Genomic DNA, 14,255 nt, shown 5'->3' on the forward strand with positions numbered 1-14,255 from the left:
AGGTATAAATTATAAGAAGACCACTGAGTTACGCTACTGTTCTATACTTGTATTGTGCTTTTGGTTTGGGGGAAAAGCACTAATTACACAAAAGAGACTTAAATATAAATAATATGACATAGAGTGGGGAACATAATTTTTTTAATGCAAAATTAAATCTTAAATAGTATCGTATATTAGACTTAAAATAATAAACGTTAATATTTAATGACATTGATTAACTGAATGTATTTTCATTCAATTAAAATAAGAGTATCTCATTTGACTTGCATGAATACGGAACGTGAGGGAAGATTTGAAATTCGGTAATTTCCGGCCAAATCCGTTGAAGTTTCGACATTATATAGGCACAGGTGCAGTTTTTAGGCAGTTTTTATCAAGCACTTGAACTGAAAGGTTCTCTTGAAATTATTTAAATAGTATCTTATCTTATCTTTATAATATATATTTTATAAAGTATGTATTGGTTTTGTTAAGAGTTGAATAAATTCGGCCATTACTGTGAGTATTGTTTAATTCACTAAGAATATATTTGCCGTTATGCATTTGATTAGAATTTGAAAAATAAAACAAAATAATTTATTTCCTGTTTTAGTTACCACAATAAGTCTATGGTATCAGTTTTCAAAAATGGTTGTTGAGATGATAATGAGAGAATTGTAATGTTTTAATGAATTAGAATAGTACGTAGTGTTATATCTTGCCCAATAGTGTTTTTACTCTTCATGGCATATTATGACCTGCTTTTATCACAAAAATTCGACTCTGTAAAAGCTAGAAATTAAAGTTGAAAGTTTTTTCGAAAATAAGATGATACTACACACACACTATAAAAAAATATTGCATGTGTTCAAAGTAGGTTCAAAATTTCAAGTGAAACCTGCATTGTGTAAACCTCTAAACTGAATATGAAGTCCTGGTACTTGTTGCTAGGACGACACATGATTTCAACCGCTATGAAAGACATTACTATCACCGCTACCATATTTATGTTCTCCTGGTGTCTATGTAGTAATACGTCGAGTGTATGACGTTAGAATATATTAAAGTATCCTCGCGTCATACATAAGACAAGCTCTTCTTCAACTATGATCGCCTGGTACCACACCCCGGTATAATTGTTCCTATCTCACTGTTTCACACGTTAAATTATCTTATGAATGTATGTGTCATTCTCTTTTTACTGTCTCTTTTTCGTTTCATCGACTCAAATCACAACAATGCTAACGAAGCGTTCACTTCGAAAATAGCCCGTATAAACGACCGCTAAACTTCCAGTGATATGAAATACGAGACATAAAGAAGCAAGTATTTAAAAGTTTTTGAAACTTCAAATCCCCTAAAAGTATGAAGATTAAAAGTTTCCTTGAAACTCCTCGGATACCGCAAGCACTCTGAAAACGAGCACATTCATTTGGCACATCTTGCTTTCTAATTTTGATTTAAAATTATAGCAGTAATTATATTTTTCAGTCCTTAGATAATTTATACGTCTAGATAGAGCCTCTTGCCGTTAGACAACCGATGTAAACAGACCAGGTTTATAACTTTAGTGTGCATGACAAGCTACATCTTACACTCGCGATTTGTTTGCCACTTTGTGTTAGTGTGCATGCATTGGTCAAAATAGAGGTGAACTGTGCACCTAAATATTATTAACTTTTTGACAGCAGTCATAGTCTATCTTGACGTTTTAATGATCTATGTTTCAGTCATTAGGAGCAGAGCTGTCTTAAATTTTCGGCTTGTAAAAAACCTCTAAAAGATTGTCAGATTGTTTTTTTGAAGTTATATTTATTTTGGCGCGTCAAGGCAAAATTATTAGAGTGAATTTTTACGATACGGGCGCAAATTCTACAACCTGACGTTAGCTGGACAACTAGACCGTTTGTGTGATACTGAAAATCAATTTAAATCAAATCAATAATGTTTTATTTTGTTAGTAAACTGCATTACACTTGAAATATGTAATTTTTTCATACAGCTCATTCGTAAGGCAGATTTCCTTAGAGAAGAACGAGCAAGAAGCTCTATGGTTGCTCTTTTCAAAGCAGAATGGTATTACAAGTTCTTATTTTCAATCAATTTACAAATCATTTCAATTACAATATATGCAAAGTGATGCAACAAAAATACTCAAACGTACACCTTGCCTTACACGAGTAAGTCAAAAATACGTAAATTAATAAGTAAAAACATAGTTATAGTTATTGAGTAAGTACATACATATAGTATAATGCAGTAGGTGCATCAATCCACACATACCGCAAATAAAATAAAGGCATTATACGAGCATATTTATAAGCTATTATATATAAAACATATATAATAACTTTAATTAAAAATAATTAAGAAAATAAAAGAAATGAAAAAAAAACATGTCGCAAACTTCCCGGTTAGAGGATCAAACCTCTTGTAATTCATATTATGTCTACTGAACCACAACCAATGGACGAGAATTAAATAAATTTCAATATATAATGTCAATGGGAAGGTGCATAATGCGGATATATTGGGCAGACTGCATTTTGCTGTTCCGGATAGGTACGTATGGCGCCGACGTCGGCCGCCGTTGCTGATGGTGCCGTCCGCGCGCACCAACTTGTTAAGCCAGGCAGCGGTGACGCGTGCTCTTCGTACAGTTAACGAAATAGCCTCACAGACAGATCTATTTTGTTGCACTCAGGGTGAATTCACGAAAGTAGCATTATTTATAATATGTTATAACATTTAAATATAGAAATGTGAAATGAAAAAATGTATGTACCTCTATCGCATTGGAATATTCTGTAATGATAGTGCGTATTTTGATAAAATAAATAAATTTGTATACAGTTTTAAAATAAATTAAAAATTTAACGATATTTGATTACACGTTATATAACTAAATTATGCGGTATAATAATATTTTGATTGGTTGTATTTAATACCTTCTTTATTTCAATATTGTTTTTTTCTACAAACGTAAAATAGCAATAAATTAAATTTTTAAGGTTTTACAAAAACCGCCATTTATTACGCCAAAGAAGAATACCATCTTGCGTGCGTACGTAAGTAAACACATCCTTTTTTTAATGATCAGGCAGGCGTCATGTTTTCATTTTGATCGACAGAGCCAATGAATTATGCCCATTTTTTGCTGAATACTTTATTAAATCGCATTCTTATATTCCAGAATTTATATTTAGATTTTTTTTATGGAATAGGAGGACAAACGAGCGTACGGGTCACCTGCTGTTAAGTGATCACCGCCGCCCACATTCTTTTGCAACACCAGAGGAATCACAAGAGCGTTGTCGGCTTTTAAGGAAGGTGTACGCGCTTTTTTTGAAGGTACCCATGTCGTATCGTCCCGGAAACACCGCACAAGGAAGCTCATTCCACAGCTTTGTAGTACGAAGAAGAAAGGTCCTTGAAAACCGCACTGTGGAGGACCGCCACACATCCAGATGGCGGGGATGATATCCTAATTTGTGGCGTGTTGTGCGAAGGTGGAATTCGGCCGCAGGAATCTCTACGCAACGCCAAGTGATCCAGCCGTTCACGTTATATTTAAATTCAATCAATCCTGCTTTTGAAGAAAGAGAGAAAAATGTATTCCATGCCACACACATAAAAATACAATCTAAATGCTTAATATGCTAATCCTAACTTAACTAAATATGCTGTGTGGCAAAATAAAAGGCCGACGCTCAGCTTGTGCTGTAAACCAATACTGGCTGCAGCGCTGGTTTTCAGCATCTACCTGGTTAACTGGCTTTTGGCAATTCAAAAACCGATCTTTGTTAAGTTTAATTGAACTCTTTTTCAAACCATCTATCTGATAACGTATTGATATTTATAGATTGATTTTTGGATGAATGTGTCAGAAAAGCTTCTTTAAATGAAGATTTAGATATCTCCTGAAATTCCCCGTCCAACTTGCTTTAAATGTCTCCTCTTCCTAGTTTGTGTAACTATGTTTAAGAAAATTAAAGATTACGATGTTAATATCACCAAATACATAATATATTTTATTATTTAAGTAATTTTATCTGTGTATTCGATTTATAGTCTAAAAGTATGTACATTTCTTTCAGGTATTAAAAGAAGTCTTAGCACCGACCATTAAAATGAGAAAACACATAGTTACTCTATGCTACTTAAACTCGACATTGGCCGTATTATGGTGTATTGTTCTACAGTAGCAAGAGTAGGAAGAATAGAAATATATATAAATAGAATACAAAAATAAAATAATAGAATAGAATAGAAGGGTAGAAAAGAATGAATTTGAATGAAGTTACAGGATAGAAAGAAAGATGATAAAAATGTAGATTCTAAAATCACTTAACTTAGTGATCGGATATTGTAAGCCGCAAGAAAGTATTTGGAGGACTTTAAAAACAAATGAGTTAAGAAACTACTAATAACTTGTGTGGAACGCAACTTGCGTCGATACTTCTTCTCATGTCCAAGTTACTACGGTTGGTGCTGGGGCTGCTGCTTCGACTACCGCAGACAGCAAACATTGCAAATATGTGGGTCTCAGTGAGTCTTACATCTTTGTGCCGTTTGGTGTCGAGACACTTGGCCCGTGGAGCCCAGAGGCGTGAAAAATGTACTGGTACTGTAGGGCTACTAGAAATCCAAGCACCGGCAGCTATTTCGGTCAATGGATCAGCCATGATATCCAAATCAGAAATGCTGTCAGTATTCTTGGTACCTTATCCTTATAAGAAAGCTCATGGTCACTCAGAGGGCAATGGAGAGGGCTATGCTTGGAGTTTCCCCGTGAAAACGAATCAGAAATGAGGAGATCCGTAGGAGAAGCAAAGTTACCGACATAGCCCAAATGATTGCGAAACTGAAGTGGCAGTTGGCAGGGCACATAGATATTCGACGGACAGATGGCCGGTGGGGTAGTAAAGTCCTTGAATGGACCACATACCGGAAAACGAAGTGTTGGTAGGCCACAAGATGGACTGACGATCTGTTCAGGATCGCTGGAGTACATTGGATGAGGGCAGCGCAGGACTGATCGTCCTGGAGACCTTTGTCCAGCAGTGGACGTCATGATGACGATGATGTTATTACAGTGAGTATTGTTTTCTTAACACAAATAAATGTATTTGATTAGAATTTGAAAAGGATTTATTTTCTGTTTTAGTAACCAAACTAAGTAAACTAAAATCTAAATAATAATATGAAATCGTACACCTTTTATTTTATACACTCCTGGCCACAGTAGTAACCACACCGCAACAAATTATGACGACAGTAACATGTGTTGTAGTCATTAAAAGCAGTCTCTATGGGCGGTGCGGTTTGCAGCGAGGGAACTTTATTGTCCTGATATTGATCACAATTCTCTACTCATACAATATTAATACTACACCTTTAGTAATGTATGATATAATGCGTCGGATGGGTGTTGTACTTTTTTTTATCAAATCTCATATTGTAATTGAAAAATCATAAATTGATCTTGGAATATTTAGATTAAACGTGATACACGAAAGCACAAGATTACAGTGACCGCCCTCAGGCTATTAAATAATAAGTTTAATTGTACAATATTCTTTTGTAAACATATTGTTTCGATGAAAAAAAAACCCGCTCAGTTTGTTGCGCCCATTCTTCTCAGGTCTGAGGCATTCATTTTGGAATGGGTGGTATTTTTTGACTTTCAATAAGTGATGTCACATCCTATTTTGAATAAAAATATTTTTATTTATTTAAGCATCCGTGGCACGATTTATGATTTTAATTACCTCAAAAAGAAACATCGAAATCGGTTGGTGCGATATTGAGTTATTCGTCTATTTGTGCACCTACTTGTAGAAAAATTAATACTTATGGTTTTCTCATGGATGCCATCGTCAGATTTGGACCAAATAGCCAAGTGACCACACGGGAAGCACCAGATTTCAAATAAATAAAGAATAATCAAAATCAGTTCACCCAGTCGAAAGTTCTGAGGTAACAAACATAAAAAAACATAACGAAGAATTGAGAACCTCCGATCTTAGCTTCCAAGGAATTATCATTTCTAGCACACAAGATGTATTTGCATATCTAAGCAGTGCTAATGGAGCCGGTTCCTCACAGACGGAGCTTTTAGGAAAACTTTAACATCTTATTCCCATGAGATTGTACGTGTCTGTGAGAGTTCTAAAGTTTTGGAACGTATATGGAAAAGTTTCAAACTTGAAGAGTTGAATCAGAGAAATATATGTCGTAGTTATATTGTGAAAGCCGTGATATTACAATTTCATTAGTGATATTATAATTACCCAGTAGTTTGTCAATCAACTTCATTTCTTACAATTTAACGGCCTGCGTTCCCAATATACTATCTTCAGATAGACATAAATTACTACCTTCTACAGTCAGTAATCAGCTGTCAATAATCTGAAGCTGTCCCAATACACCCGATAAGTCATTCTTATCGCCTTATATTGGGATGCGTGAATTGCAATTTCCATACAAACTTCTATCGCTGGTAAGCTATACGTCGTCCCATTGACAAACAGTGTGTACGGATAAGGTGAGTTACCGTCGATAAGTTTAATTGGGACAGAAAAGACAACGATAGTTACGATTTTTATCTCAAGTAAGAGATAGACTATATATTGGGAACGGCCGTTAGTGACATTGTAATATAATAAGTGATATTATAAAAAATGTTGTGGTGTCGTGGGACACCAGGTAGGAACGAAGTTCCTTCGGCTAATGTAGAATCGACAAAAAGAGGGAGAAAGAGAGAGGTATTATACACTACTCGCTTGTGTATGCGACTGTTGCGCCTGCGGACGTCTCATTTAACGGTTTTATTCCACGCACTTTTTTCCACGGATTTTTTCTTACGGTTTTACTATCACATTTTTTTCAGTTCGGTCGCGAAGCAAAATCCCTATCCCCTCCAAGCCGTAAGGAACTTCGTTCCCATAAATCTAGGTATATCACGAATGAAGTTAGCAGTGTGAGACATTGAGCGTTCTGATTGGCCAATTTTTCTTCATACTCAATTTGCATAACAATAATAATAAACATTGGAGTGTGTATGACATTTTCCATCTGAAATTATTGTTGAAATAGTAGTGAACAAGGGCCGATTCGGTATTGGTACTCGCCGGCCGCTGCCGCGGCACGCTACACTCGGCTCGTGTGTTGCTGACAGTTGACAGTCCTACTTTGTTTTTGGGGCTTATTAGTGCACAAAGGCCAATTCACTTAGATAAAAATTAATTGTATACACAAATATATAACTCAAATATAATGACTATACAATAAATACAAGAAACAAACCAATCAGAGACGGCCTACTAGATATTCTCACACAAATAAAATTTCAAAACAAAATTTAATGAACGATGTGGGACTTGAAGCCACGACCTCTCGCGTTCCGTGCCAGTGCTCTAACCAACTGAGCTAACTGTTCGAGTGACGTATCCTCATAAAATCTTGTATGCTCTGTTCAACTCTCAGGTTGTTGGAAAGAGCACTCGCACGGAACGCGAGAGTTCGTGGGTTCAAGTCCCCTTGAATCTTGAAAATTATGCGGGAACATGGTTCATAAAAAAAAATATTTGTGTATTAATCCTAGAAGTGAGGGTTATCACTTTAAAAAACATAACAAATTGTTAATATTCAAACTTAAAATGTAGTCATTTCATAATGGATTCATGTGTATTAAAGATATAAAAGTGGTAAAGGAAGAACAGGTGTCCTTAGTTAAATATTCTTCTAACGTAATTCAAGTCGTTTTGTTTGAAATATATTATGCTTCACGCCTTTACTTTTAAACATTTTCATGGAAGCTCATACAATGTGGAAATACACAGTCCCTAGAGAAAAGCGGCACGATTGGAACTAGAGTTTAAGAATCCGGGAACAATAGATTTTCTACTGTATTTAACACAGCGTTTAATAACGTTCCATAGGAAAATCATTCCTTTATTATTCCTTCACTAGCGGCATTAGCATTATTTTTTTTTTGACATTCTTAATTGTCATTTCCGTCACCATTTTTTATATGTTGTTTTGGAATAGTGTCCTTGAAGTCGGTTGTTTTTTTTTGTTATTTTTTTTTATAAAAGTAAAGTCTTTGAATATTATATTACAAGGATTTATTGTTAAAAATACTATGTAGCTAATGCCTAGCGTGGCTGCTTACGAATTGTAAATCGGTTACAGTAATTATGGATTCGTTATCCTTTTCTATCTTGACGACCTGTATAGCCGAGTGGTTAGCGATCCTACCTACTAAGCTAGAGGTCCCGGGTTCGAATCCCGGTAGGTGCAAGCATTTATATGATGAATATGGATGTTTGTTTCCGAGTCATGGATGTTTAAATGTATTTGTGTATGTTTATATGAATTTATGTATGTTAAAGTAAGTATATTGTATTAAATATATCATTGTCTTGTAACCCATAACACAGGCTATATATGCTTAACTTGGGGCAAGATAATTTGTGTAAAAAGTGTGTCAATATTATTATTATATTATTATCTTTATGTAATTCCGTTAGAGATATTCTCTCGCATGCTTTATTCGTCTATACGCTAATATATTGTAGTTCTATGGTCTGAAAAGTTGTTCCACGAAATTCAAGCAAAAAACAAAATGACATACAAGTCGTGAATGTAAGTTGTAGCTTGTTAGACACTTTGAGTATTTCATATTATTTCATTTTATTCGTATTTACGTTTTTGAAAATATTATTATTAGGTTTTTTTTTATTTTATTTTTAAGTTAGCTCTAATTGTTTATTATCTGTTCATTGTACTAGATTTTGAAAATTTTATTATTAGGTGTTTTTTTAATTTTATTTCTTAGTAAGCTCTAATTGTGTGTTATTTGTTCATTGTACTAGAACCAGCTAGTTGACTGTTACAGCTTGTTGGATCTTATAATATCTTGTCCCTCTTCTATTTCGTTTCTTCTGCTTCTAACTAGTATCTCTTTTGCAAGCTGTGGCAATCTCTAAGTGGGTCTACAATTTAACAATAATATGTAAGTACCTCATTTTGTTTAGTTTAATAATGATTAATTGTAACCCGTTGATTGTCCTTAATAAATAAAAAATAAATAAATAAGCACACTAAGGTAATAAACCTGGCCTGTTTTTATCGGTTGTCTAGCAGCTAGAGGCTCTATCTAGATATATAAAATATGATCGTTAAATCAATTTTAACTCTAAACATGTTCATGTTGTTCTGAGCCCATTATGAATGTCTTCTGTTACCGAAAATTGGAAAAGACATAGATTTTAAGATGAAGGCCGAATCAAATTCTCCGCAAATACGAATTAGCATTTGATGGAAAAATGTAGCGAAAACCTACTTTGCCCTGTGCTTCCCCAAGGTGTCCCCTGGGACACCATGGGGAAGGGCCTGCCCGAGGGTGTCATAAGAGGCGACTAAGGACATTTACCAGTGGGAGAAGGTACAACGGCGTCTTTTTCTACCGTGAAGCAGTAATGTTTAAGCATTATTGTATTCTGTAGTTGTAGTGCCGCTAAGAATTTTTGGATATTTCAAGAATCCTGAGCGGCACTGCATTGTCATTACAATTACAATTTTCATTAAAAAAATTGTTACGTTGCGTTCACCTAATGTTATTGTTTTCCTTTTTCGCATTGAATAAAACATTTGCAATCATTGCAAATTACCGCATGGACTATATTCTAATAAGCATTGTACGAGGAAATAGTTTTATCCCTCTCTCTTCCTGAAAGGAAAAGATAGTTGAACTACACAATCGAGTGAATAGGAATTTGAAGTATGATATTATGAGGAAGATGGTTTGAATGAATTACTGAAAACGTTATTAATAACAAAAACAAATCACATTGCATAATACAAGTAAAAAAGGTTAGAGAGGTTGGAACAAATAATAAAACATAATTTAAAAAATATCACTAAAAATAATTCAAAAGGATGTATACAGGATATATCCCTATACCGCAGTAGAGTACTTTTTTTTATGGAATAGGAGGACAAACGAGCGTACGGGTCACCTGGTGTTAAGTGATCACTGCCGCCCACATTCTCTTGCAACACCAGAGGAATCACAAGAGCGTTGCCGGCCTATCGAGGAACTTTCGCGTTATAGGAGAAAGTGTTATAGAGATATGCTATATAACGCGTTTTTACGACATCGTAATAAAATAATAATTGATCACATTTCCTAACAAGTATTCCCAATTATTTGCCTAGTTTTACTAATTTATTAAGGTTTTTAATACACAAATTTAATAAAATAATTTAATTTTGTAATGTCACAACTGACACACGTGGAAAAGTACACGAAGATAATTATGAACTGTACGAATCTTTATAAATTTCACAGTACAGAAATATGTATGTGGGAAATCTTTTCTTGGGATCAGTATAATTAGATAAACTCGCGTCAGGACACGTAGCCTGATCGAAAATTCGTTAGACAGTCGCTGTAATTATGAATGAAGGTTAATTTTTCTCAGAGATTAAACTTTTTAATGTAATATTTGTAGTAGTTTTGTAGTGGTTAATTTTTTATGCAATATAAATTTTCATTTTTGTGTACGATAGAGTATAAATGAATATTGTTTTGAACGACATAAATGCTAGCACTTATATACTGATAAATAAAGCAATTCGTACGAAACTATTCCTTAACCATTCCAAAATATTAATAAATGCACAACGTTAATGTTCAAGTTTTCACTTCTGCCGGCACCCGTTATTTTTTTACAAATTATGTTTTTGACTAAGATGCCAATTTTAGTTTAAGTAACAAAATCACTGTAAATAAAATCCTACATATAAGTAGAGTAAGGGAAAGGTGGAAAATTTATTTGAACCAAAATATAAACCTATAAATTTTCTGATTGTAATGTGATTTCAAATACTTGCAAGCCTATCATGCAAAAGGAAATAAGAAAATCAAATAAAGGGCGAGGAAAAGTGACAAGAGAGCAATACCTTCACGTCTGTGAAACGCCATACCTATTATAACATACACATTGAGATATAAGATACTAGCCACTAGGCCCTGTTTCACCTGTACAAGTAAAGTTGCGAATAGGTGATACTTATCTATCGAATAAAGACTTCATTTGCCGACCTGTATAGCAGAGTGGTTAGCGATCCTACCTACTAAGCTAGAGGTCCCGCATTTATATGATGAATATGGATGTTTTTGATTCCGAGTCATGGATGTTTAAATGTATTTATGTATGATTATATGTATGTTTATATGAATTTATCTATGTTTAAGTAAGTATATTGTATTAAATATATCATTGTCTTGTAACCCATAACACAGGCTATATATGCTTAACTTGAGGCAAGATAATTTTTATAAAAAGTGTATCAATATTATTATTATTATTATTTACGACTCATAGATAAATTTTGAGTGCATATTGGGTAGGTCTGAGAATCGGACAACATCTATTTTTCATCCCCCTAAATGTTAAGTGGACCACCACGGCAAATTTTATTTTTTATTTTTTTGTCATTTTTTTTTAAGTTTGATTATGAGTCGGCATTAAAAAATACATACAGCTTCAAATTCTCACTCATGTACGATCAACAGTTACTTTTCTATCGCGATTTTAATATCGGCAATACAACGTTTGCTGGGTCAGCTAGTTATTTAATAAACGGACGGACTTTTATTTTAAATATAACACTTTTGAAAGGATAAAAACGCGTGTAATTGTAACTGTGTTTTTACATTAAATTTTGCGAAAAAGTTATATTTTTATTATTATTTTACCCAACCCAATGTTTCTTGACCTTTTCAGAGCACATTTTCAGGGTGACAATTAAAGGAGTTTGAATTCTTTGAAAAGTTTTTAATTTAAATGTGTAATACTCGCGTTAATCTAAGAAAATACTATGGACTTGTCGTTATCCATAAAAAAAATATATTCAAGGGATAGCCCTACGCATAATTTTAAGGCATATAAAGATGTGATTTATTTACCCAAAAATCAACTATTAAGGCCCTGAAAATTGAAGTAAGATTTTGTAGAAGCAACTTTAGTACTCCTATAATATTTTGATAAGATATAATATATACTAAAACTAACCTCAAGTAATTAGCTCACCTTATAAAACCAATATAAAATCACAAATTCACATCACTACACTAAATTAACTGTTTAAACGTAAATTTCGCGGCACGAAACGCGCGGTGTCCCCGGCGGATGAAAACAGACTGAATTGAGTTCAGGTTGTGCATAGCATGCCTGGTCTGGGGAATTTTTTCAGTTTTCCATTTACAATCTATACTGTAACTTAACTCGGTAGTATAAGAACTATTTTGGCTTGATGTGTGGTAGTGTAAATACATTTTTGAGACAAAGCCACATGAATGAGTGCGTTGAACCTCTTTGATAATTTGTGGATTAAAAAGTCAAGTCTGTAACGAAGGATAACATAATATATAATAAAGAAAGAGTAACAATTTCTTTCACATTTTTGTATGTAGTATATGGAGTATCTTGAATTTATTTAAAAATGTGGATTCTTGGATTGCCCCAGCTAACTTGCAAAGATATCCTTGGATCCTAGATCATACTCTAGATTAAGTACCTAACTATAAGCCTTTAATGTAATGTTGGTTAAATTGGGTCAGAAAGTCTTTTTTTTGTGACGAAACGAGCTGGACGTTCAGCTGATGGTAATTGATACGCCCTGCCCATTACACTACAGTGCCGGTCAGGATTCTTAAAAAACCCAAAATTTTGAGTAGCGCAACAATTGTACCCGTTACCTTGAGACATAAAATGTCTCATTTGCCCAGTAAATTTCACTTGCTACGGCGCCCTTCAGACCGAAACACAATAATGATTACACATTACTGCTTCACGGCAGAAAAAGGCGCCGTTGTATTACCCACGATTTAGCCGGCATCCTGTGCTATGGAGTCTACCACTGGTAAATGCCCTTGTCGCCTCTTACGACACCCATGGGCCTGGTACTTCCCTATTTTTTTATGCAAAGGGCAAACAGTATGAACTTCTAGATCAGATAATGGCAACAACTTACTCGTTATAACAACAATTTATAAACACATTTAACCCGATAATATTAAGGAAACATAAAACGGTTCTAACGGTAAACGGAACACTAATCTTAACGTTTCCCGCCTAAAGTGACAGGCCATTACGAGTATATCTACACTATTGTATTTAGTTGGCCTAGTTTTAGGGGTAAAAGTCTGAAACAGCCATTCTGCCTTGAAAAATACAAGTAACTTCAAACGATTTGTTATATAAATCTTAATTTTTTTAAATCTTAGAAAAAACTTCTAAACTAAACTCTCTAAGAAAAAAGCGATTCATCATTGTATGAAACGTGCAGTCATTGACAGATGACGGCTATAACCTTGCAAATAAAGGAGATCTGAAATCCACTACGTTTTAAGAGACTGTTCGCTTTAAACTTAGTCGGATTATACTTCGTGGCCTATCGCTACTATTTCAAACTTATGTCAAATGACTGCACGTTTTATACTTAACTAAATTTAAAATTTTACTCAACTCCCACCTCTTATTACGTAGTATTTTGATTATAGGTATATATACTTTGCTAACTAATTTAACAGATGTCATAGGTCTTTGAGCATAAACTCGGTCTTCCTAGATCAAATTTCTCGTCACTAAATATGATTTTCCTGTGACCATATTTTGGTAACCGTAAAAAAACTACACTACTTTGTACTAAAACTTATGGACGACGCGGGACTCGAAACCGCGCCTCTGGGGTTCCGTCAGAGCACTATTTCCAACTGAGCTAACAGTGATCTAACAGTCACCTATCACTGCTTTACACAGGCACTTGCTAGAAGTTCAGATAAGATTTTATTTACCTACTTTAAATATCTATAAGTTGTTATTGATAAGCACTTTCGGAATTTGTTGTTATTTGATTTTATGGTTGATTTATTGATGTCATATAAATATATTTTTTTTTTTTAAGGATCAAAGTTAGGGAAATGACTTACCTATTATTTATTCAAACCTATTGTTATTTTATTTGTATGATATTATGTTCATTAAATAGATAAGTGTATTACTAACAGGTTTATTTTTTTTAAATATATTATTATTATTTTTATTGCCAATATTTATGGTAGCAGTAGGCTTGGGGAGTTGTGTATCTATTTAAATTTAAAAAAAATAATTCTCGAAGTCTGACTTCTATGGTGTATAGAGAATACCTACTAGTACTAGTTGAGAAGTAAAATTCCCAACATAATGCTGACTAGACAC

General features: G+C 34.0%; 1 protein-coding gene across 10 annotated transcripts in view; it reads right to left on the minus strand.

The window, feature by feature from the left end:
* The window catches only part of LOC126976179 (sex peptide receptor), a 200,640-nt gene extending 188,448 nt beyond the window's left edge, over window positions 1-12,192 (minus strand). For 5 of the 10 annotated variants that reach the window (XM_050824415.1, XM_050824420.1, XM_050824423.1 and 2 more), the window contains exon 1: window positions 12,087-12,192. The gene's annotated coding sequence lies outside the window, so the exon portion shown is untranslated. Of the gene's footprint in view, window positions 1-12,068 lie in introns of all 10 variants that reach the window. The other 5 variants (XM_050824419.1, XM_050824422.1, XM_050824424.1 and 2 more) reach the window with 1 other exon arrangement.
* Between the last annotated feature and the right edge of the window lie 2,063 nt (window positions 12,193-14,255).

Source organism: Leptidea sinapis, chromosome 39 (assembly GCF_905404315.1).
Source record: "Leptidea sinapis chromosome 39, ilLepSina1.1, whole genome shotgun sequence".
Taxonomy (NCBI): domain Eukaryota; kingdom Metazoa; phylum Arthropoda; class Insecta; order Lepidoptera; family Pieridae; genus Leptidea; species Leptidea sinapis.